Raw genomic sequence first — 26,906 nt, 5'->3', positions numbered from 1 at the left:
CCTTATGTAATACATGTATCACTAGCCACTTTAACTATGCCACTTTGTTTACATACTCATCTCATATGTATATACTGTACTCGATACCATCTACTGTATCTTGCCTATACTGCTCTGTACCATCACTCATTCATATATCCTTATGTACATATTCTTTATCCCCTTACACTGTGTATAAGACAGTAGTTTAGGAATTGTTAGTTAGATTACTTGTTGGTTATTACTGCATTGTCGGAACTAGAAGCACAAGCATTTCGCTACAGTCGCATTAACATCTGCTAACCATGTGTATGTGACAAATAAATTTGATTTGATTTGATTTGAGTAGTAGTAATGTTGATGGTGGTTGTAGTACTGATGTAGGTGTGAAGTTGACAGTTAGTTATAGTTATAGTAGGTAGAGATATTACAGGTATAATTGATACTAGTGGTAATGGTGGTAGAGATATTAGAGGAATTAATACTACTAGTGGTAATGTTAGAGATATTAGAGGTATAAATACTACTAGTGGTAATGGTAGTAGAGATATTAGAGGTATAAATACTACTAGTGGTAATGGTGGTAGAGATATTAGAGGTATAAATACTACTAGTGGTAATGGTGGTAGAGATATTAGTGGTATAAATACTACTAGTGGTAATGGTAGAGATATTAGAGGTATAAATACTACTAGTGGTAATCATAGTAGAGATATTAGAGGTATAAATACTACTAGTGGTAATGGTAGGAGAGATATAGATATTAGAGGTATAAATACTACTAGTGGTAATGGTGGTAGAGATTTTAGAGGTATAAATACTACTAGTGGTAATGGTAGTAGAGATATTAGAGGTATAAATACTACTAGTGGTAATGGTAGTAGAGATATTAGAGGTATAAATACTACTAGTGGTAATGGTAGTATAGATAATAGAGGTATAAATACTACTAGTGGTAATGGTGGTAGAGATATTAGAGGTATAAATACTACTAGTGGTAATGGTAGTAGAGATATTAGAGGTATAAATACTACTAGTGGTAATGGTGGTAGAGATATTAGAGGTATTAATACTACTAGTGGTAATGGTAGAGATATTAGAGGTAGTATTACTACTAGTGGTAATGGTGGTAGAGATATTAGAGGTATAAATACTACTAGTGATAATGGTAGTAGAGATATTAGAGGTATAAATACTACTAGTGGTAATGGTAGTAGAGATATTAGAGGTATAAATACTACTAGTGGTAATGGTGGTAGAGATATTAGAGGTAGTAATACTACTAGTGGTAATGGTAGTAGAGATATTAGAGGTATAAATACTACTAGTGGTAATGGTAGAGATATTAGAGGTAGTAATACTACTAGTGTTTTTTTAAGTCTGTCTTCATGCTTCTGGTCTTAGCTACACTACTGTTATAACCCTTATAAAGCCCCAGAACAGGGATGTGACTTGCATGTCGTATATTATTCCAAGATGGCGTTGCAGTGAAGACGTCTTTTGTTCGTGTCTCGTGAACCTTTGTATTTTTTGTATATATATTTCAACTTATTTTCAATCTCTTTCCAATTTTTAATTTGATTATACCTTCCGGTAACCTGCCTCACCCTACCATTACCACTAGTAGTATTACTACCTCTAATATCTCTACCACCATTACCACTAGTAGTATTTATACCTCTAATATCTCTACCACCACTAGTAGTATGTCTATATAGTATACCACTGTCCTGCGCCCCCGCCTCCTTGAAGTAGAAATCTTAATCCAATCAAGGTTAGTGATCCCTGTTCTAATGTCCAGAAGTTGTTTGCGGTCATAGGAAACAATGCCGGAAACATTATGTGCAAAAAAAAGTTCAGATCAGCGCAAATAATCACAGAAACCATCAGGATTGGTCAGGAGAGTAAAAGGTCAGCTATCCATTGCAGCACCATTCAGCGCGAGAGAGAGAGTGTAAGGGAGGAAGGAGGGACCTAAAGTAGGATGTTTGATGTTTGAAAACAGAACAGGTTTGATCAGGTGGTCTTTCCCTAATTTCCTCTATTAAAACACCAAACTAAACAACCAATCAAGATTCTTTCTCACTGCCTTTTCTTTCTCCCAACAGGCTTAACAGGAGATGACCTAGATAAGAGGAAAGAAGTGTATGGGGAAAACCTTATACCTCCGAAGAAGCCAAAGACCTTCCTCCAGTTAGTATGGGAGGCCCTGCAGGACGTGACTCTGATCATCTTGGAGGTGGCTGCCCTGATCTCTCTGGGACTGTCCTTCTATCAGCCTCCGGGAGGGGACAGCGGAGAGTGTGAGTACTGAGACGCGTACATACGTGGAGACATACGTACGCACGCAGGCATGCATACACTCCTATTGTGTTAAATCTAAAGGTCATATTTGGTGAATTTCAACTAAGGACTTAACCTGGTGTTTTACCTACCATGAAGGCCCAGACTTTAGTGTTTCAAATCAAATCAATTTTATTGGTCACATGGTTAGCAGATGTTAATGGTCACATGGTTAGCAGATGTTAATGGTGACATGGTTAGCAGATGTTAATGGTCAAATGGTTAGCAGATGTTAATGGTCATATGGTTAGTAGATGTTATTGGTCACATGGTTAGCAGATGTTAATGGTCACATGGATAGCAGATGTTATTGGTCACATGGTTAGCAGATGTTAATGGTGACATGGTTAGCAGATGTTAATGGTCATATGGTTAGCAGATGTTATTGCGAGTGTAGCGAAATACTTGTGCTTCTGGAATCTAACAATTTCACAAAAACGACCTAATATACACACATCTAAGTAAAGGAATGGAATAAGAATATATACATATATAAAATATATGGATGAGCAATGACCGAGAGGAATAGGCCAGATGCAATAGATGGTAGAAAATACATTATATACATATATACGAGGAGTAATGCAAGACATGTAAACATTATTAAAGTGACTCGTAATCCATTTATTAAAGTGGCCAATGATGTCAAGTCTGTACATAGGCAGCAGCCTCACTGTGCTAGTGATGGCTGTTTAACAGTTTGATGGCATTGAGATAGAAGTCATGTTTCAGTCTCTCGGTCCCAGCTGGCTGTATGGATGGGGACAGTATATCCAGAGAGAGCCATGATTACATGAAACAGAGTCCCTGATATCTATCTGGAAGGAGATCCTCGCCCTGAGCTTATCTACTTCATTGTCCAGCAACTGAATATTAGCGAGTAATATACTTGGAAGCGGTGGATGGTGTGCTCCTTCAGACTAAAAGTCTGAATACTTCTTTTCCCGCCGTAATGGAGCTGGGATGAGTTTAATCGCCTTAAATGATACGAACGAAGGATACAATTCAGGAAAGTCGTATTCCTGGTCAAAATGCTGGTGAGTTTCCGCCTTGCTGATATCAACAACAACAAAAAATCTGCCTGTATGTAATAATGCAAAGAACATTCCGGGCTAATAACAGTAAAAAAAAATACTGCAAAGTTGCGTAGGAGCCTGAATCATCATCGGCAACATCTCATGAAGAGGGGTCATCTGCTTTTCCCAGCATTTTCTGAGCCAAAACTGACGCACCTTCAACAACACATAACACCTCATATAATTCTGTCCAAAAAAACAAAAGAACATTTCTGTTCCCAAGTGGCATATAGGCTATTTATGTGAATTTGACTTAATCGCCTAATTGGCGAGCCGGAGCTGGTCGCAATGTTTATGTAGGCTCTTGTGTTATATTTTGGGAACCGTGTTTCCATAACTAGGGATGACACTGAGGACTTGTGAAGAGCAGAATCAACAACCTCTGCATCATCAAGACTGTTCCTTTGTGAGAAGGTGATAGGAAACTGTGTTCGGTGCCCATGTTCACAATTAGCCATTGTTATATAAATGCAAGCTGAAAAATATGTGTCCTGGCTTTGGCCCCAAGTGAGAGCAGAAACACTGAGGCCACGGCCCAGTGAGACTCCAGAGCTTTGGTGCTGGAAACAGAACTAAATCACTATCGCCCGTAACTTCTGTCATCATGAAGTGCTTTCAGAGATTAGTCAAGGATCATATCACCTCCACCTCCCCATGTCATGCTAGACTCACTTCAATTTGCGTACCGCCCCAATAGATCCACAGACGATGCAATTGCCATCACACTGCACTCTGCCTTATCCCACATGGACAAGTAGAAGACCTATGTTAGAATGCTGTTCATTGACTTCAGCTCAGCATTCAACACCACAGTACCCTCCAAGCTCATCATTAAGCTTGAGGCCCTGGGCCTGAACACTGCTCTATGAAAATGGGTCCTGTACTTCCCGATGGGTCACCCCTAGGTGGTGAAGGTAGGAAACAACATCTCCACTTCACTGATTCTCAACACTGGGACCCCACAAGGGTTCGTGCTCAGCCCCTCCAGTAATCCCTGTTCACCCATGACTATGTAGCCATGCACGCCTCCAGCTCAATCATCAAGTTTGCAGACGACACAACAATTGTAGGCTTGATTACCAACAATGATGAGACAGCCAATAGGGAGGAGTTGATGGCACCCGGAGTGTGGTGCCAGGAAAATAACCTCACATTCAAAATCTGCTGTTTCCAGTTACAATATTAATTTACAACATTAACAATTTCCACTGTATTTCTGATCAAATTGATGTTATTTTAATGGACAATTTTTAAAATTTTCATTAAAAAACAAGCCCATTTCTAAATGACCCCAAACTTTTGAAAGGTAGTGTACATAGACATGGAACACAGATCCCTTTAATAATGGAACACAGATCCCTTTAATAATGGGACACAGATCCCTTTAATAATGGGACACAGATCCCTTTAATAATGGGACACAGATCCCTTTAATAATGGGACACAGATCCCTTTAATAATGGGACACAGATCCCTTTAATAATGGGACACAGATCCCTTTAATAATGGGACTCAGATCCCTTTAATACTGGAACACAGATCCCTTTAATAATGGGACACAGATCCCTTTAATAATGGAACACAGATCCCTTTAATAATGGGACACAGATCCCTTTAATAATGGAACACAGATCCCTTTAATAATGGGACACAGATCCCTTTAATACTGGAACACAGATCCCTTTAATAATGGGACACAGATCCCTTTAATAATGGGACACAGATCCCTTTAATAATGGAACACAGATCCCTTTAATAATGGGACACAGATCCCTTTAATAATGGGACACAGATCCCTTTAATAATGGGACACAGATCCCTTTAATACTGGAACACAGATCCCTTTAATAATGGGACACAGATCCCTTTAATACTGGAACACAGATCCCTTTAATAATGGGACACAGATCCCTTTAATAATGGGACACAGATCCCTTTAATAATGGAACACAGATCCCTTTAATAATGGGACACAGATCCCTTTAATAATGGGACACAGATCCCTTTAATAATGGGACACAGATCCCTTTAATACTGGAACACAGATCCCTTTAATAATGGGACACAGATCCCTTTCATAATGGGACACAGATCCCTTTAATAATGGAACACAGATCCCTTTAATAATGGGACACAGATCCCTTTCATAATGGGACACAGATCCCTTTAATAATGGAACACAGATCCCTTTAATAATGGGACACAGATCCATTTAATAATGGGACACAGATCCCTTTAATACTGGAACACAGATCCCTTTAATACTGTTTTACTCATTTCATATGTATATACTGCATTCTAGTCAAGTCCATCTTATTTAACTATTGCTGTATCTATACTATTCTATCCTATGTATTCTACAGATATACAGTCGTGGCCAAAAGTTGAGATTTATACAAATATTAAAATATTATTTTCACAAAGTCTGCTGCCTCAGTTTATATGAAGGCAATTTGCATATCCTCCAGAATGTTGTGAAAAGTGATCAGATGAGTTGCAATAAATTGCAAAGTCCCTCTTTTCATCCAAATGAACTGAATCCCCAAAAAAACATTTCCACTGCATTTCTGCAGAAGGCTTCAGGTCGTCCAAGAAAGTCGGACCATCTCCTAAAGTTGATTCAGCTGCGGGATCGGGGCACGAACCAGTACAGAGCTTGCTCAGGAATGTCAGCAGGCAGGTATGAGTGCATATGCACGCACAGTGAGACAAGGACTTTTGGAGGATGGCCTGGTGTCAAGAAGGGCAGCAAAGAAGCCACTTCTCTCCAGGAAAAACATCAGGGACATGCTGATATTCTGCAAAAGGTACAGGGATTGGACTGCTGAGGACTGGGGTAAAGTCATGTTCTCTGATGAATCCCCTTTCTGATTGTTTGGGGCATCTGGAAAAAAGCTTGTCCGGAGAAGACAAGGTGAGCGCTACCATCAGTCCTGTGTCATGCCAACAGTAAAGCATCCTGAGACCATTAATGTGTGGGGTTGTTTCTCAGCCATGAATAATGAATGGTACCAACACATTCTCAGAGAGCAACTTCTCCCAACCACCCAGGAACAGTTTGGTGACGAACAACACATTGATATTTTGGGTCCATGGCCAGGAAACTCCCCAGACCTCAATCCCATTGAGAACTTGTTGTAAATCCTCAAGAAGTGGGTAGACAAACAAAATCCCACAAATTCTGACAAACTCCAAGTATTGATTATGCAAGAATGGGCTGCCAGAAGTTAATTGACAGCATGCCAGGACGGATTGCAGAGGTCTTGGAAAAGAAGAGACAACACTGCAAATATTGACTCTTTGCATCAACTTCATGTAATTGTCAATAAAAGCCTTTGACATTTCACATATGAAATGCTTGTAATTATACTTCAGTATTCCATAGTAACATCTAGCAACACTGAGGCAACAGACTTTGTGAAAATTCATATTTGTGTCATTCTCAAAACTTTTGGCCACGACTGTACTACATATTAAATCCACATACTGTCCATAATGACAATACATCCCATCACATACAGTACCAGTCAACAGTTTGGACACACCTCCTCATTCAAGGGTTTTTCTTTATTTTTATTTTTTTCTCTACATTGTAGAATAATAGTGAAGACATTAATACTGTGAAATAACACATATGGAATCATGCAGGAACCTAAAAAGTGTTAAACAAGTCCAAATATATTTGAGATTTTAGATTATTCAAAGTAGCCACCCTTTGCCTTGATGACAGCTTTGCACCCTCTTGGCATTCTCTCAACCAGCTACACCTGGAGTTCCCACATATGCTGGAGGCTGCTTTTCCTTCACTCTGCACGACAACCCATCCCAAACCATCTCAGTTGGGTTGAGATCAGGTGATTGTGGAGGCCAGGTCATGTGATCCTATTAGAATAGTTATACGGGACCACGTGGATGGGGCTGTAGAATAGCCCTGCTGGCCAACATTGTACACTATTCATTTTGCCGGGATAGGAGCTGGGTAACACTAGTTTTTTTTGTCACCTAGGGAGGCAGAACGGCCAGGACATGGCCTTCTGGTGAAAACACTGGCGCTGTAATGGAAAAACACTAATTGTGTACGAGCTCATCACTACCGTGTTGTCATACTAGCTAAACATGATCCCTTAAGTCTTGTTAACAGGAGTGACTGTGCATTGGGAAGTTTTTGGAATGATCGGTGAGATCCGGGGGAGATCTGGGGGGAAGAATGGTTTCTGAGGGGGAGGGAGGTGAGATCTGGGGGGAGAATGGTTTCTGAGGGGAGGAGGTGAGATCTGGGGGGAGAATGGTTTCTGAGGGGGGGGAGGTGAGATCTGGGGGGAGAATGGTTTCTGAGGGGAGGGAGGTGAGATCTGGGGGGGGAATAATTTATGAGGGGGAGGTGGGGGGAGATCTGAGGGGGGGATAGTTTCTGAGGGGAGGCGGGGGAGATCTGAGGGGGATAGTTTCTGAGGGGGAGGCGGGGGGAGATCTGAGGGGGGGGGGGATAGTTTCTGAGGGGGAGGCGGGGGAGATCTGAGGGGGGTAGTTTCTGAGGGGGAGGCGGGGGAGATCTGAGGGGGATAGTTTCTGAGGGGGAGGCGGGGGAGATCTGAGGGGGATAGTTTCTGAGGGGAGGCGGGGGGGAGATCTGAGGGGGGATAGTTTCTGAGGGGGAGGCGGGGGAGATCTGAGGGGGGGGATAGTTTCTGAGGGGGAGGCGGGGGAGATCTGAGGGGGGATAGTTTCTGAGGAGGGGCGGGGGAGATCTGGGAGGGGGTTTCTCAGGGGAGGCGGGGGAGATCTGAGGGGGTGGAATAATTTATGAGGGGGGAGGTGGGGGAGATGTGAGCGGAGTAGAGGAAGGGGTGTAATGAAGTGTTCACCAGAGACATAACCTTCAGGTGAGCTGGAAAATGTTGAATGAAGACACAGTCTGGCTCACAAAATGGCTGTGTAGTACACTACTGTTGACCATTGGCCTTATGGAACGGGTGCCGTTTGGGATGCATTCACAGCCAATACGCTAACAGGGTTTGAAGGCGCGACAGAAGCTGCAGAGTAAGTGTTACATAGCTCCGTGAAGGCGCTGTTACAGGGTGCTACAGTGTTACATAGCTCCGTGAAGGCGCTGTTACAGGGTGCTACAGTGTTACATAGCTCCGTGAAGGCGCTGTTACAGGGTGCTACAGTGTTACATAGCTCCGTGAAGGCGCTGTTACAGGGTGCTACAGTGTTACATAGCTCCGTGAAGGCCCTGTTACAGGGTGCTGCAGTGTTACATAGCTCCGTGAAGGCCCTGTTACAGGGTGCTGTAGTGTTACATAGCTCCGTGAAGGCCCTGTTACAGGGTGCTACAGTGTTACATAGCTCCGTGAAGGCCCTGTTACAGGGTGCTACAGTGTTACATAGCTCCGTGAAGGCCCTGCTACAGGGTGCTACAGTGTTATAGCTCCGTGAAGGCCCTGTTGCAGGGTGCTACAGTGTTACATAGCTCCGTGAAGGCCCTGCTACAGGGTGCTACAGTGTTACATAGCTCCGTGAAGGCCCTGCTACAGGGTGCTACAGTGTTACATAGCTCCGTGAAGGCCCTGTTACAGGGTGCTGTAGTGTTACATAGCTCCGTAAAGGCCCTGTTACAGGGTGCTACAGTGTTACATAGCTCCGTGAAGGCCCTGTTACAGGGTGCTACAGTGTTACATAGCTCCGTGAAGGCCCTGTTACAGGGTGCTACAGTGTTACATAGCTCCATGAAGGCCCTGTTACAGGGTGCTACAGTGCTACATAGCTCCGTGAAGGCCCTGTTACAGGATGCTACAGTGTTACATAGCTCCGTGAAGGCACTGTTACAGGGTGCTGTAGTGTTACATAGCTCCGTGAAGGCCCTGTTACAGGATGCTACAGTGTTACATAGCTCCGTGAAGGCCCTGTTACAGGGTGCTACAGTGTTACATAGCTCCGTGAAGGCCCTGTTACAGGATGCTGTAGTGTTACATAGCTCTGTGAAGGCCCTGTTACAGGGTGCTACAGTGTTACATAGCTCCATGAAGGCCCTGTTACAGGATGCTACAGTGTTACATAGCTCCGTGAAGGCCCTGTTACAGGATGCTACAGTGTTACATAGCTCCGTGAAGGCACTGTTACAGGGTGCTGTAGTGTTACATAGCTCCGTGAAGGCCCTGTTACAGGATGCTACAGTGTTACATAGCTCCGTGAAGGCCCTGTTACAGGGTGCTACAGTGTTACATAGCTCCGTGAAGGCCCTGTTACAGGATGCTGTAGTGTTACATAGCTCTGTGAAGGCCCTGTTACAGGGTGCTACAGTGTTACATAGCTCCGTGAAGGCCCTGTTACAGGATGCTACAGTGTTACATAGCTCCGTGAAGGCCCTGTTACAGGGTGCTACAGTGTTACATAGCTCCGTGAAGGCCCTGTTACAGGATGCTGTAGTGTTACATAGCTCTGTGAAGGCCCTGTTACAGGGTGCTACAGTGTTACATAGCTCCATGAAGGCCCTGTTACAGGGTGCTACAGTGTTACATAGCTCCGTGAAGGCCCTGTTACAGGATGCTACAGTGTTACATAGCTCCGTGAAGGCACTGTTACAGGGTGCTGTAGTGTTACATAGCTCCGTGAAGGCCCTGTTACAGGATGCTACAGTGTTACATAGCTCCGTGAAGGCCCTGTTACAGGGTGCTACAGTGTTACATAGCTCCGTGAAGGCCCTGTTACAGGATGCTGTAGTGTTACATAGCTCTGTGAAGGCCCTGTTACAGGGTGCTACAGTGTTACATAGCTCCATGAAGGCCCTGTTACAGGATGCTACAGTGTTACATAGCTCTGTGAAGGCCCTGTTACAGGGTGCTACAGTGTTACATAGCTCCGTAAAGGCCTTGTTACGGCCTACATTAATGTGAGAAATGCCAGAAGGCTCATTATTATGTAAATAACTGTGTGTTCTATCTGCATATAGATAATCACTGTTCTAGTTGAGTCCAGATAGAACTGCCAGATTGATAGTCACTGTTCTAGTTGAGTCCAGATAGAACTGCCAGATTGATAGTCACTGTTACAGTTGAGTCCAGATAGAACTGCCAGATAGAGAGGGGGTCTGAGAGGGGGTCTGAGAGGGGGTCTGAGAGGGGGTCTGAGAGGGGGTCTGATAGGGGTCTGAGAGGGGTCTGAGAGGGGATCTGAGAGGGGATCTGAGAGGGGTCTGATAGGGGGTCTGAGAGGGGTCTGAGAGGAGGTCTGAGAGGGGTCTGAGAGGGGGTCTGAGAGGGGTCTGAGAGGGGGTCTGAGAGGGGGTCTGAGAGGGGGTCTGAGAGGGGTCTGAGAGGGGTCTGATAGGGGTCTGAAAGGGGTCTGAGAGGGGTCTGAATGGGTCTGAGAGGGTCTGAGAGGGGTCTGAGAGGGGGTCTGAAGGGGTCTGAGAGGGGTCTGAGAGGGGGTCTGAGAGGGGGTCTGAGAGAGGTCTGAGAGGGGGTCTGAGAGGGGGTCTGAAGGGGTCTGAGAGGGGTCTGAGAGGGGGTCTGAGAGGGGGTCTGAGAGAGGTCTGAGAGGGGGTCTGAGAGGGGGTCTGAAGGGGTCTGAAGGGGTCTGAGAGGGGTCTGAGAGGGGTCTGAATGGGTCTGAGAGGGGTCTGATAGGGGGTCTGAGAGGGGTCTGATAGGGGTCTGAGAGGGGGTCTGAGAGGGTCTGATAGGGGTCTGAGAGAGGTCTGAGAGGGGTCTGAATGGGTCTGAGAGGGGTCTGATAGGGGGTCTGAGAGGGGGTCTGATAGGGGTCTGAGAGGGGGTCTGAGAGGGGTCTGATAGGGGTCTGAGAGAGGTCTGAGAGGGGGTCTGAGAGGGGTCTGAAGGGGTCTGAGAGGGGGTCTGAGAGGGGGTCTGAGAGGGGGTCTGAGAGGGGTCTGAGAGGGGGTCTGAGAGGGGGTCTGAGAGGGGTCTGAGAGGGGTCTGAAGGGGTCTGAAGGGGTCTGAGAGGGGTCTGAGAGGGGGTCTGAGAGGGGGTCTGAGAGGGGGTCTGAGAGGGGTCTGAGAGGGGGTCTGAGAGGGGGTCTGAGAGGGGGTCTGAAGGGGTCTGAAGGGGTCTGAGAGGGGGTCTGATAGGGGTCTGAGAGGGGGTCTGAGAGGGGGTCTGAGAGGGGGTCTGAGAGGGGTCTGAGAGGGGGTCTGAGGGGGGGTCTGAGAGGGTCTGAGAGGGGGTCTGTATTGTAATAAGTTTGGGTAGCAAAATTGAAAATATTTGTGTAAATCTGTTGTAGCTCAAGTCGTGTACATCTTCCACAGTACAATGCTCTCTCTATGGGCTGACTGGCTAGCTTGGTAGATAGCTTCAAGCATAATACTAAAGACAATACCAGCATGTAAAGTACCTAGGTAGCTGTAAAATCACCTAAACAAACTGCACTTTATGAGTCTACAATCTCACCATGTTCAATCTGCAGATTGATTTGCCTTACAGAGTTGAGTCTGACATTCACAACGGCAAATATACTTTTGAGGAGATGGGAAACGTTGCCCGTGCTGCGACAATGGGCCACGCGGTGCATTCTGGGCGATTCTGGGACAAGGAGTGCTCTCCTTCAAGGAATGAATGGGAGTCTATTGGGCGCTAGCTCAAAAACCCAACATTAGCACAAATTTTGTCAACAAGAAGTACAACATCACAAATATTTTCTGAGATGTGAGATAATTAACTTGCCCTCTGCACTATCTAAGTTCTTGAAATGTTCTGGATTGACTGACCTTCATGTCTTAAAGTAATGATGGACTGTCGTTTCTCTGCTCATTTGAGCTGTCCTTGCCATAATATGGACTTGGTCTTTTACCAAATAGGGCTGTCTTCTGTATACCACCCCTACCTTGTGACAACTCAACTGATTGGCTCAAACTCATTAAGAAGGAAAGAAATTCACAAATCAACTTTTAACAATGCACATCTGTTCATTGAAATGCATTCCAGGTGACTACCTTGTGAAGCTGGTTGAGAGAATGCCAAAGCTGTCATCAAGGCAAAAGGTGGCTACTTTGAAGAATCTCAAATATAAAAAAAATGTTGATTTCATTAACACTTTTTTTGGTTACTACATGATTCCATACAGTATGTGTTATTTTATAGTTTTATAATATCACTCAGACATGCACAAAAACAATATAACATTCAAAATGAATGAATCTTTCCGCACACGGACATGGTAGCCTATAGTTAAATAATAAATATAATAATAATATATCCCATTTAGCAGACGCTTTTGTCCAAAGCGACTTACAAGTCGGCTGGGGCCACTACTTTTACATATGGGTGGCCCTAGCGGGAAGCGAACCCACGACGCTTGGCGTTGCAAGCGCCATGCTCTACCGACTGAGCCACACAGGACCCCAGTTCAGCCAGATCGGTTATAGTGGTGTCCTATTTTAGTATTGCAAAACGAGGATGTACTAGTGAGGACAAGGTTCTATCACCACATGGATGAAGGATCTACGCATTATGTAAAAACCCGGACATGGAATAGCAGAACCCTGGACATGGAATAGAAACACCTGGACATGGAATAGAAACACCTGGACATGGAATAGAAACACCAGGTCATGGAATAGAAACACCAGGTCATGGAATAGAAACACCAGGTCATGGAATAGCAGAACCCTGGACATGGAATAGAAACACCTGGACATGGAATAGAAACACCAGGTCATGGAATAGAAGCATCTGGACATGGAATAGAAACATCTGGACATGGAATAGAAACACCAGGTCATGGAATAGCAGAACCCTGGACATGGAATAGAAACACCAGGTCATGGAATAGAAGCATCTGGACATGGAATAGAAACACCAGGTCATGGAAAAGAAATACCTGGACATGGAATAGAAACACCAGGTCATGGAAAAGAAATACCTGGACATGGAATAGAAACACCAGGTCATGGAATAGAAACACCTGGACATGGAATAGAAGCATCTGGACATGGAATAGAAACACCAGGTCATGGAATAGAAACACATGGACATGGAATAGAAACACCTGGACATGGAATAGAAACACCTGGACATAGAATAGAAACACCTGGACATGGAATAGAAACACCTGCACATGGAATAGAAACACATGGACATGGAATAGAAACACATGGACATGGAATAGAAACACCTGGACATGGAATAGAAACACCCGGACATGGAACAGAAACACCTGGACATGGAACAGAAAGACTTCAGCATGGTCTCCCTTCAACCCCGGCTCACACACACCAATTGATTAATGCTGAATGTATATTTTTATCTTGCTTTGTTTGCTCTTTTCCATGTGTCTATCTCTGATCAGCTACCCGGGAAATGGCTGAAAATAGCCCATATTAATATATGTAGCCTTAGAAAAAAGCTTCATGAAATCAATAACCTGCTAACATCAGATAACATTCCTATATTAGCCATTTCTGAGTCTCACTTAGATAGTTCATGTGATGATGCATCAGTAGCAATACAAGGATATAAGAAGAGACAGGTATGCTTATGGGGGAGGTGTTGCTGTATATATTAGAACCACATCTCTGTAATGCTTAGAGAATATCTTATGTCAGGTGTTATTGAAGTGTTGTGGTTGCAGGTTCCCTTGGTACATCTGAAGCCTTTTCTTTTGGGGTGTTGCTATAGACAACCAGGGGCTAACAGTCAGTATCTAAATAATATGTGTGAAATGCTTGATTGTGTATGTGATGTAAACAGAGAGGTCTACTTTCTTGGGGACATGAATATTGACTGGTTTTCATCAAGCTGTCTGCTCAACAGGAAGCTTCTCACTGTAACCAGTGTCTGTAATCTGGTTCAGGTTATTAATCAACCAACCAGGGTGTTTAAAAACACTACAGGAACAAGATAATCCACATATATTGATCACATTTCTACTAATACTGTATAACTTTGTTGTTGTATACCCGAACCCATTGGATGCAGTCATCACAATATAGTGGCTATATCCAGGAAATACAAAGTTACAACAGCTGGGCCATAAATAGTGTATAAGTGATCATACAAAATATTTTGCTGTGACTCTTATTGGGATGATGTTTAAAATTATTTGTTGATCTGATGTGATTAATGAGGAGCATCCAGATGCTGCACTTGATGAATTTATGAAATTGATTCATACAATGATTGATAAACACCTGTTAAGAAACTGACTTAGAGCTGTTAAATCTCCATGGATTGATGAGGAATTGAAAAACTGTGTGGCTGAAAGTGATGGGGCAAATAAGTCTGGCTGCACTTCCTGCACTTACTAAGACTGGCTGACTTACTGCAAATTGAGAAATGATGTGACAACAACAACAACAAACGTATTATGAAGCCAATATCAATGATATAAAGAATTATGGAAAGAAAAATTGGGCTTACTTTAATTGAAATTATTGGCAGAAAGACAAATTCAACTCCATATTTAATCGAATCAGATGGCTTATTCATCACAAAACCATTTCATGTTGCCAATTATTTTAATGAATGCTTCATTGGCAAAGTGGGGAAACTTAGGCAGGAAATGCCAACAAAGAACAGTGAGCCATTGTACTCACACATAAAAAAAAAATAATGACAGAAAAGCATTTCAAGTTTGAAAATTTGTAAAAAATAATAACAAATCTCCTGACAACTTAGATGGAAAGCTAGTGAGGACTGACTCTACCTGTCTGTCATTATCTGAGCTGAGAGGAACGTCTTTGTCCTCAGGCCTGGAGGGAAGCCAAAGTCATTCCGCTGCCCAAGAGGCCTGGAGGGGAGCCAAAGTCATTCCACTACCCAAGAGGCCTGGAGTGAAGCCAAAGTCATTCCGCTACCCAAGAGGCCTGGAGGGAAGCCAAAGTCATTCCACTACCCAAGAGGCCTGGAGGAAGCCAAAGTCATTCCGCTGCCCAAGAGGCCTGGAGGGAAGCCAAAGTCATTCCGCTGCCCAAGAGGCCTGGAGGAAGCCAAAGTCATTCCGCTGCCCAAGAGGCCTGGAGGGAAGCCAAAGTCATTCCGCTGCCCAAGAGGCCTGGAGGGAAGCCAAAGTCATTCCGCTACCCAAGAGTGGTAAAGCGGCCTTTACTGGTTCTGACAGCAGACCTATCAGCTTGCTGCCAGCTCTTAGCAAAATGTTGGAAAAAATTGTGTTTGACCAAATACAATGCGATTTCTCTGTAAAAAACTAAATGTACGAATGACTTTTCTAACGCTTATAGAGAAGGGCACTCAACATGTAAGGGATTTCACCCCCGTAGTGGACAAAAATGAATGGCAAGTTATTGGCATAGGCCAAACCATGCACACATTGGCCAATACCACCCAAAGCGGCGTTGATTCATGCAAAGTTTACTGCTATTGCCATATGGGTATTGCCAGTTGTAACACTTCAAAAATCCAACAGGTGGCGATTGCACTCCACCATGGTTTTTCATATTGGTATTGGACTCCAAGTCAACATCCAAAAGCCAAATTTTGAAAAAACGAATTTTTTGAAAAAAACGTATCACCCCTTAAAAAAGTGCTTTCTGGACCGTTTTTCGAAATTCTTTCGCTTTTTTGACAATTACACATGTATAAGAACTGTATGAAAATACTTTTGTCCAATTTTATTAACATAATTTTTTTAATTTTTTTACTTGCGCATATTGCATATGTTTTGTCCATTTGCAATATGATTTCATAGGAAGTCAGAAGTCAAAAGTCAAAAATTCTTAAATTTCATAAAAAACTTCACACACCCCTAAAAAAGTGCTTTCTGGACCGTTTTTCGAAATTTTTCGCATTTTGTGTCAGTTACACACGTATAAGAACTGTATCAACATACTTTAGTCATATTTTATTATCATAATTTTTTTTTTTTTTTTTTACTTGCGCATATTGCATGTGTTTTGTCCATCTGCAATATGATTTCATAGGAAGTCAGAAGTCAAAAGTCAAAAATTATTAAATTTCATAAAAAACTTCACACACCCCTAAAAAAGTGCTTTCTGGACCGTTTTTCGAAATTTTTTCGAATTTTGTGTCAGTTACACACGTATAAGAACTGTATCAACATACTTTAGTCATATTTTATTATTATAATGTTTTTGTTTTTTTTTTTTTTGCTTGTGCATAAGGCATATGTTTTGTGGGGGCCAAATGTCATAAGAAATTTGACATGCTCAAAAATCCTTCAGAAATGCAAAATTGACTGGCCTGATGAACTCGGGATGGCCGGGCAGTGATTGTTGTTCCTTTCAATCACTCGTGGTGTTGATTTCATCATGTCCATTTGTTTATGTTTTCTCACTTTTGCAAAGTCACTGTGCATTTGCCATATGGTTAACTGGGCATTCACCATCACCAATTTGTCATGCCATAAAAATCATGCAGGAATGCCAAATTGACTGGCCCGATGAACTCGGGATGGCTGGGCAGTGATTCTGGTACCTCTCCATCGCTCGTTTGGGTTGATTTCAGAATGTCGCTTTTGGTGATGGTACCTCACTGTTAAAACATATTGCAAATGTTCCTTACTTTTGCAAAGTCACTGAAAATTTTGCAGGAATGCCAAATTGACTGGCCCGATGACCTCGGGATGGCTGGGCAGTGATACTGGTACCTCTCCATGGCTCGTTTGGGTTGATTTCAGAATGTCGCTTTTGGTGATGGTACCTCACTGTTAAAACATATTGCAAATGTTCCTTACTTTTGCAAAGTCACTGAAAATTTTGCAGGAATGCCAAATTGACTGGCCCGATGAACTCGGGATGGCTTGGCAGTGATTCTGGTACCTCTCCATCACTCGTTAGGGTCGATTCCAGAATGTCCATTTGGTGATTTTTCTCACTCTTTCAAAGTCACTGTGCATTTGCCATATGGTTAACTGGGCAGTCACCATTACCAATTTGTCATGCTGTAAAAATCACGCAGGAATGCCAAATTGACTGGCCCGATGACCTCGGGATGTCTGGGCAGTGATACTGGTACCTCTCCATGGCTCTTTTGGGTTGATTTCAGAATGTCGCTTTTGGTGATGGTACCTCACCGCTTAAACATATTGCAAATGTTCCTTACTTTTGCAAAGTCACAAAAAATTCTTGCAGGAATGCCAAATTGACTGGCCCGATGACCTCGGGATGGCTGGGCAGTGATACTGGTACCTCTCCATGGCTCGTTTGGGCTGATTTCAGAATGTCCATTTGGTGATTTTTCTCACTCTTTCAAAGTCACTGTGCATTTGCCATATGGTTAACTGGGCAGTCACCATCACCAATTTGTCATGCCATAAAAATCATGCAGGAATGCCAAATTGACTGGCCCGATGACACAGGGATGTCTGGGCAGTGATACTGGTACCTCTCCATGGCTCGTTTGGGTTGATTTCAGAATGTCGCTTTTGGTGATGGTACCTCACTGTTAAAACATATTGCAAATGTTCCTTACTTTTGCAAAGTCACTGAAAATTTTTGCAGGAATGCCAAATTGACTGGCCCGATGACCTCGGGATGGCTGGGCAGTGATACTGGTACCTCTCCATGGCTCGTTTGGGTTGATTTCAGAATGTCGCTTTTGGTGATGGTACCTCACTGTTAAAACATATTGCAAATGTTCCTTACTTTTGCAAAGTCACTGAAAATTTGTGCAGGAATGCCAAATTGACTGGCCCGATGAACTCGGGATGGCTTGGCAGTGATTCTGGTACCTCTCCATCGCTCGTTTGGGCTGATTTCAGAATGTCCATTTGGTGATTTTTCTCACTCTTTCAAAGTCACTGTGCATTTGCCATATGGTTAACTGGGCAGTCACCATCACCAATTTGTCATGCCATAAAAATCATGCAGGAATGCCAAATTGACTGGCCCGATGACATAGGGATGTCTGGGCAGTGATACTGGTACCTCTCCATGGCTCGTTTGGGTTGATTTCAGAATGTCGCTTTTGGTGATGGTACCTCACTGTTAAAACATATTGCAAATGTTCCTTACTTTTGCAAAGTCACAATTTTTTTTTGCAGGAATGCCAAATTGACTGGCCCGATGACCTCGGGATGGCTGGGCAGTGATACTGGTACCTCTCCATGGCTCTTTTGGGTTGATTTCAGAATGTCGCTTTTGGTGATGGTACCTCACTGTTAAAACATATTGCAAATGTTCCTTACTTTTTCAAAGTCACTGAAAATTTTTGCAGGAATGCCAAATTGACTGGCCCGATGACCTCGGGATGGCTGGGCAGTGATACTGGTACCTCTCCATCGTTCGTTAGGGTTGATTTCAGAATGTCACTTTTGGTGATGGTACCTCACCGCTTAAACATATTGCTAATGGACAAGAGTCACCTGCAAGTCACTGTCCTTCAGTCAATTTGATATCATTCAAAGCTAACTATTGGAGGCACTGTCAGTCTCTACGCACCCCAATGATACGTCCCTCCATCCATGTTGTGTATCTGTGTGATTTAGTTTTCCTTTGAATTTTTATGGGAAAAATGACTGATTTACAGTTCATGGGGATTGCCTAATCATATATATGAAGTTTTGGAAAGATCTGATTTTTTAACCCCTCCAAACAGCCCCTGAGACACCAATTATGGCACTTCCGGTTGGCACAGGAAGCTGTAACTCAACATACATCCTCATTGGGCTATTCCATTAGAGAATCCTGAGTTTTAAGTCTTTACCATGAAAACTGACTGATTTACACAGGGTTCAATGCACTATGTCCATCAAATTGCAGGCAGTGTATGGGTATACACTTTTAGGGCGATTTGGACCACTTCCGGTTGGTCCAGGAAGCTTAGAATCGACACAGGTAGACCTTATAGTGGTCTGATGGACTGGTACCAAAGACAGGTTCATACAACATTCATAACCCATATAGACTCCAGGTTGTATTTAGTGGAGCAGCCAATGTATTCCTATGGGGAGAGAAGTCAATGAACACAGTTTTTATGTAAACACCTTCTTTTGACTGTGAAGGGTTAATGTCACACGGTCAAGGATAGGCTTGGACAGATCAGGAGGACCTTAGGAACAGTCCTGTGGTTGAATTGTCTTTCTAAACCTAACGGTTCCGCCGCTGTCACCCAAAATCAAATGACGTACTGGTGAAGGCTTCATATTGGGCCTATTTTTCTCATGGTCGCCGCGCTCAGACCGAGCGAGCTACGGTCAAGCGGGGCACCTCGTTGGACTCGGCACAGTCTGGACACTATGGTCATGCCATTGTTTGTGTTGATTTCAGAATGTCCATTTGGTCATGTTTTCTCACTTTTGCAAAGTCACTGTGCATTTGCCATATGGTTAACTGGGCAGTCACCATCACCAATTTGTCATGCCATAAAAATCATGCAGGAATGCCAAAATGACTGGCCCGATGACATAGGGATGGCTGGGCAGTGATTTTGGTACCTCTCCATCGCTCGTTTGGGTTGATTTCAGAATGTCGCTTTTGGTGATGGTACCTCACCGCTTAAACATATTGCAAATGTTCCTTACTTTTGCAAAGTCACAAAAAATTCTTGCAGGAATGCCAAATTGACTGGCCCGATGACCTCGGGATGGCTGGGCAGTGATACTGGTACCTCTCCATCGCTCGTTTGGGCTGATTTCAGAATGTCCATTTGGTGATTTTTCTCACTCTTTCAAAGTCACTGTGCATTTGCCATATGGTTAACTGGGCAGTCACCATCACCAATTTGTCATGCTATAAAAATCATGCAGGAATGCCAAATTGACTGGCCCGATGACCTCAGGATGGCTGGGCAGTGATACTGGTACCTCTCCATCGCTCGTTTGGGTTGATTTCAGAATGTCGCTTTTGGTGATGGTACCTCACTGTTAAAACATATTGCAAATGTTCCTTACTTTTGCAAAGTCACTGAAAATTTGTGCAGGAATGCCAAATTGACTGGCCCGATGACCTCAGGATGGCTGGGCAGTGATACTGGTACCTCTCCATGGCTCGTTTGGGTTGATTTCAGAATGTCGCTTTTGGTGATGGTACCTCACTGTTAAAACATATTGCAAATGTTCCTTACTTTTGCAAAGTCACTGAAAATTTTTGCAGGAATGCCAAATTGACTGGCCAGATGACCTCAGGATGGCTGGGCAGTGATACTGGTACCTCTCCATGGCTCGTTTGGGTTGATTTCAGAATGTCGCTTTTGGTGATGGTACCTCACTGTTAAAACATATTGCAAATGTTCCTTACTTTTGCAAAGTCACTGAAAATTTTTGCAGGAATGCCAAATTGACTGGCCCGATGACCTCGGGATGGCTGGGCAGTGATACTGGTACCTCTCCATGGCTCGTTTGGGTTGATTTCAGAATGTCGCTTTTGGTGATGGTACCTCACTGTTAAAACATATTGCAAATGTTCCTTACTTTTGCAAAGTCACTGAAAATTTGTGCAGGAATGCCAAATTGACTGGCCCGATGAACTCGGGATGGCTTGGCAGTGATTCTGGTACCTCTCCATCACTCGTTAGGGTTGATTTCAGAATGTCCATTTGGTCATGTTTTCTCACTTTTGCAAAGTCACTGTGCATTTGCCATATGGTTAACTGGGCAGTCATCATCACCAATTTGTCATGCCATAAAAATCATGCAGGAATGCCAAATTGACTGGCCCGATGACATAGGGATGTCTGGGCAGTGATACTGGTACCTCTCCATCGCTCGTTTGGGTTGATTTCAAAATGTCGCTTTTGGTGATGGTACCTCACCGCTTAAACATATTGCTAATGGACAAGAGTCACCTGCAAGTCACCGTCCATCAGTCAATTTGATATCATTCTGACACCAAACTGATACAAACTGACACCAAACCCACTTTTCCCAACTCATTTAGGAGCCAAGTATAACATACTTCAGAGCTGGCCAAAAATTCACAAGGCCTTCGGTACAAAACATTAAAAAACCATAAAACACATAGTTACTTTCTAGCTACGGGGCCAGTTCGGACATTATGTGTAGTCCTATGTGAGGCGACCCCGAATCCCGAGTTTCGGCTCGATAGGTCATTTGGTGTCCGAGTAAAAGCCTAATTGGTGCTGAAAATCCACTTTTTTCCATGCCTTGCTACGGGGTCCTTGAATGAGCTATCGGACCGAGATGTTGGGTTCTGTCTCTATGGGCCGAGACGGTCACAATGCACCTAGTCTTGTGTCTCTGGGACATTTCTAAATGTCGCCATTTTCGTAATGGTCAAAATGAATTGAAGTCATTGCAAATGTTCGACGCTGTTTCTCGGTCCGAGAACCTCCTAGAGCGCCGTAACTCACCACGCACTATCTACCTGAGGTCTAGAACAGGATTCTAAAGTTTCGGAACTCTAGGTCTGACGGTTCTTTTTTAGCTCGAACAAAGCTAACTATTGGAGGCACTGTCAGTCTCTACACACCCCAATACGTCCCTCCATCCAAGTTGTGTATCTGTGTGATTTATTTTTCCTTTGAATTTTTATGGGAAAAATGACTGATTTACAGTTCATGGGGTTGTCTAATCACACATATGAAGTTTTGGACAGATCTGATTTTTTAACCCTTCCAAACAGCCCCTGAGACACCAATTATGGCACTTCCGGTTGGCACAGGAAGCTATAAATACACACATGTCTTGACTGACATAGAAACCTAGGGAATCCTGAGTTTTAAGTCTTTAAGTTGAGAATTGACTGATCTACACAGGGTTGAAAAATGCAGAGGCCTCGGCACCTTTCGAGGTGATGTACATCCAAATACCTTTTGGGTCAATCTAACCACTTCCGGTTGCTCCAGGAAGCTTAGAATCGACACAGGTAGACCTCATAGTGGTCTGATGGAATGTCATAGAAGACAGGTTCATACAGCATTCATAACCCATAAAGACCCCAGGTTGTATTTAGGGGAGCAGGCAATGTATTCCTATGGGAGAGAAGTCAATGCACACTGTTTTTTTGTAAACACCTTCTTTTAACTGTGAAAGGTTAATGCCACACAGTCAAGGTTAGGCTTGCACAGATCGGGAGGACCTTAGGAACAGTCCTGTGTTTGAATTGTCCTTCTAAACCTAACGGTTCCGCCGCTGTCACCCAAAATCCAATGACATTGTGGTGCAGGCATCATTGTGGGCCTATTTTTCTCATGGTCGCTGCGCTCAGACCGAGCGAGCTACGGTCAAGAGGGGCACCTCGTTGGACTCGGCACGGCCTTGGGATTATGTTTATGCCATTGCCTGCTCTCTGTGTCTTTAAACACCACGCTTTGTCACTCCATCCTTGCTGTGTGTGTGTGTGAGAGCTTTTCTTTGACATCTGTTGGGAAAAATGACTGATTTACAGTTCATGGGGGTTGTCTAATCACACATATGAAGTTTTGGACAGATCTGATTTTTTTAACCCTTCCAAACAGCCCCTGAGTCACCAATTATGGCACTTCCGGTTGGCACAGGAAGCTATAAATACACACATGTCTTGACTGACATAGAAACCTAGGGAATCCTGAGTTTTAAGTCTTTAAGTTGAGAATTGACTGATCTACACAGGGTTGAATAATGCAGAGGCCTCGGCACCTTTCGAGGTGATGTACATCCAAATACCTTTTGGGTCAATTTAACCACTTCCGGTTGCTCCAGGAAGCTTAGAATCGACACAGGTAGACCTCATAGTGGTCTGATGGAATGTCATAGAAGACAGGTTCATACAGCATTCATAACCCATAAAGACCCCAGGTTGTATTTAGGGGAGCAGGCAATGTATTCCTATGGGGAGAGAAGTCAATGCACACTGTTTTTTTGTAAACACCTTCTTTTAACTGTGAAAGGTTAATGCCACACAGTCAAGGTTAGGCTTGCACAGATCGGGAGGACCTTAGGAACAGTCCTGTGTTTGAATTGTCCTTCTAAACCTAACGGTTCCGCCGCTGTCACCCAAAATCCAATGACATTGTGGTGCAGGCATCATTGTGGGCCTATTTTTCTCATGGTCGCTGCGCTCAGACCGAGCGAGCTACGGTCAAGAGGGGCACCTCGTTGGACTCGGCACGGCCTTGGGATTATGTTTATGCCATTGCCTGCTCTCTGTGTCTTTAAACACCACGCTTTGTCACTCCATCCTTGCTGTGTGTGTGTGTGAGAGCTTTTCTTTGACATCTGTTGGGAAAAATGACTGATTTACAGTTCATGGGGGTTGTCTAATCACACATATGAAGTTTTGGACAGATCTGATTTTTTAACCCTTCCAAACAGCCCCTGAGTCACCAATTATGGCACTTCCGGTTGGCACAGGAAGCTATAAATACACACATGTCTTGACTGACATAGAAACCTAGGGAATCCTGAGTTTTAAGTCTTTAAGTTGAGAATTGACTGATCTACACAGGGTTGAATAATGCAGAGGCCTCGGCACCTTTCGAGGTGATGTACATCCAAATACCTTTTGGGTCAATTTAACCACTTCCGGTTGCTCCAGGAAGCTTAGAATCGACACAGGTAGACCTCATAGTGGTCTGATGGAATGTCATAGAAGACAGGTTCATACAGCATTCATAACCCATAAAGACCCCAGGTTGTATTTAGGGGAGCAGGCAATGTATTCCTATGGGGAGAGAAGTCAATGCACACTGTTTTTTTGTAAACACCTTCTTTTAACTGTGAAAGGTTAATGCCACACAGTCAAGGTTAGGCTTGCACAGATCGGGAGGACCTTAGGAACAGTCCTGTGTTTGAATTGTCCTTCTAAACCTAACGGTTCCGCCGCTGTCACCCAAAATCAAATGACATTGTGGTGCAGGCTTCATTGTGGGCCTATTTTTCTCATGGTCGCTGCGCTCAGACCGAGTGAGCTACGGTCAAGCGGGGCACCTCGTTGGACTCGGCACGGCCTTGGGATTATGTTTATGCCATTGCCTGCTCTCTGTGTCTTTAAACACCACGCTTTGTCACTCCATCCTTGCTGTGTGTGTGTGTGTGAGAGCTTTTCTTTGACATCTGTTGGGAAAAATGACTGATTTACAGTTCATGGGGGTTGTCTAATCACACATATGAAGTTTTGGACAGATCTGATTTTTTTAACCCTTCCAAACAGCCCCTGAGACACCAATTATGGCACTTCCGGTTGGCACAGGAAGCTATAAATAAACTCATATCCTCATTGGGGTATGCCTTTACAGAATCCTGAGTTTTAAGTCTTTACGTTAAGAACTGAGTTATTTACGGAGGGTTTAGTGAGTGTGTGTTATTTCAGAAAATCATAGAAAATCACAGAAATGTCGCAGAGCTCCGCAGCACATTTTAAAAATACTCGTATGAACACCCTGCAACTGGATCTGTAACCGTTGAAAAAAAAAACACCTATATCTGAACATCACGATCTGGTCAACGTACGATTTCTCGTAAATGACGATAGATAAATGGCCGATTTTTTTATTGACACCGGAGGCTCCTTGACTTTGACGTGAAGTGAAAAAATCTTTTCTCTATTTTCATTTTGGACCTTTAATCCCAGAAATATGGCCATAACTCAAAAACCGTTGAGGCCTAGACGCCATCTTGTTCGGGGCCATCTTCCCATAATGCCAAACCTACGCTCACCAAGTTTCGGCTTCGAAATATTTTCGGTTTCCGAGATATGGCACGTCGTGATTCGTGATGTTTTGTCCAATAGCAATATGATTGCTTATGCCCTCTTGTGGGATATTTCGGCATTGCGCAAAAATGGGCTAAAATTTGTTTATTTTATTAAACGAAAACCGAATGTCCGACAAAGTTCATTTGATGACTTCCCGGTAGGTCTGGCCCTACCGCTCGGCCCGACGCCGTCCCGAATTTCTAAAATGTTTTCGGACGTCTAGTAAGGGACCGTACAGTTCCAATAGGGACTTTCTCACTAACTATACGGTGATTGTCGAAATGTTCCCTTAAGGTATGTACAGCACTGACACAAGTTACTGATGATTGGTTGAAAGACATTGATAATAGGAATACTGTGGGAGCTGATCTGTTAGATTTCAGTGCAGCCTATATTATTGACCATAACCTGTTGTTGAGAAAACATATGTGTTATGGCTTTTCAACCTCTGCCGTATTGTGGATTCAGAGCTATTTATCTAATAGAACTCAAAGGGTTTTCTTTAATGGAAGCTTCTCTACACCTGCATTGCTTGCTGTTTGGGGTTTTAGGCTGGGTTTCTGTACAGCACTTTGTGACATCGGCTGTTTATGAATAAATTTGATTGATTTGATTCATGTAAAACGTGCACAGTGTGGTGTACCGCAGGGCAGCTCTCTAGGCCCTCTTTTCTATTGTTACCAATGACCTGCCACTGGCATTAAACACAGCCTGTGTGTCCATTTATGTATGCTGATGATTCAACTATATAAGCACCAGCAACCATAGCTAATGAAGTCACTGAAACCCTTAACAAAGAGTTGCAGTCTGTTTTGGAATGGATGGCCAGTAATAAACTGGTCCTGAACATCTAAGTAAAAGCATTGTATTTGGTACAAATCGTTCCCTTAAGTGCTAGACCTCAGCTGAATCTGATAATGAATGGTGTGGCTGATGAACAAGTTGAGCAAACTAAATTTCTCGCCGTTACCTTTGATTTTAACCTGTCAAAACATATAGATTCAATGGTTGTAAAGATGGGGAGAGGTCGAGCTGTAATAAATCAAATTTCCTTATTAGTCGTCACATCTCACAGTCTGTCGACAGATGCTACTACCATTTATGTTACGTGCATCTCTCTGTCCACGAGAAATGACTTGGTGAATAACTCTAAAAGGTTTGTATTACGTAACACACACCCCAGCAAACCCAACATTGATTCTGTGAAAGTTCCCAGAACATTCTTAATGTCGCGACAAATGTTCTCACGACACAACAACTTTCCAGTTGTCATGACTTCTCACAATGTGGATGCCGCCTCGTGTTCGGGCGGTGCTCGGCGGTCGACGTCACCGATCTTCTAGCCATCACTGATCCATTTTTCATTTTCCAATGGTTTTGTCTTGTCTTCCCACACACCTGTTTTCAATACCATTCATTACCTGTTATGTATTTAACCCTCTGTTTCCCCTCATGTCTTTGTCAGAGATTGTTTGTTGTTCAGATTTCGTGTTGGTGCGCGACATGTCCTGGTACACACTTTGTTTTATAATATTCATAGTTATGTTTTCTTTTTAAGTCATTAAAAAACTCCATTCCACTAAGTTTGATTGTCCTGCGCCTGCCTCCTACACACACCACTCTGACATCAATAGGTTATAGAGTGAGAGTAGAGTCAACACCACTCTGACATCAATAGGTTATAGAGGGACTTCCCTGCCACCTATACACACCACTCTGACATCAATAGGTTATAGAGTGAGAGTAGAGTCAACACCACTCTGACATCAATAGGTTATAGAGGGACTTCCCTGCCTCCTACACACACCACTCTGACATCAATAGGTTATAGAGTGAGAGTAGAGTCAACACCACTCTGACATCAATAGGTTATAGAGTGAGAGTAGAGTCAACACCACTCTGACATCAATAGGTTATAGAGTGAGAGTAGAGTCAACAC

General features: G+C 43.5%; 1 pseudogene; it reads left to right on the top strand.

The window, feature by feature from the left end:
• LOC135540434 (plasma membrane calcium-transporting ATPase 2-like) overlaps positions 1 to 26,906 on the top strand; it is a 239,611-nt pseudogene that overhangs the window by 60,650 nt on the left and 152,055 nt on the right.

Source organism: Oncorhynchus masou, chromosome 5 (genome assembly GCF_036934945.1).
Source record: "Oncorhynchus masou masou isolate Uvic2021 chromosome 5, UVic_Omas_1.1, whole genome shotgun sequence".
NCBI classification, from domain to species: Eukaryota; Metazoa; Chordata; class Actinopteri; order Salmoniformes; family Salmonidae; genus Oncorhynchus; species Oncorhynchus masou.
This window is presented reverse-complemented; position numbering and strand designations above follow the sequence as displayed.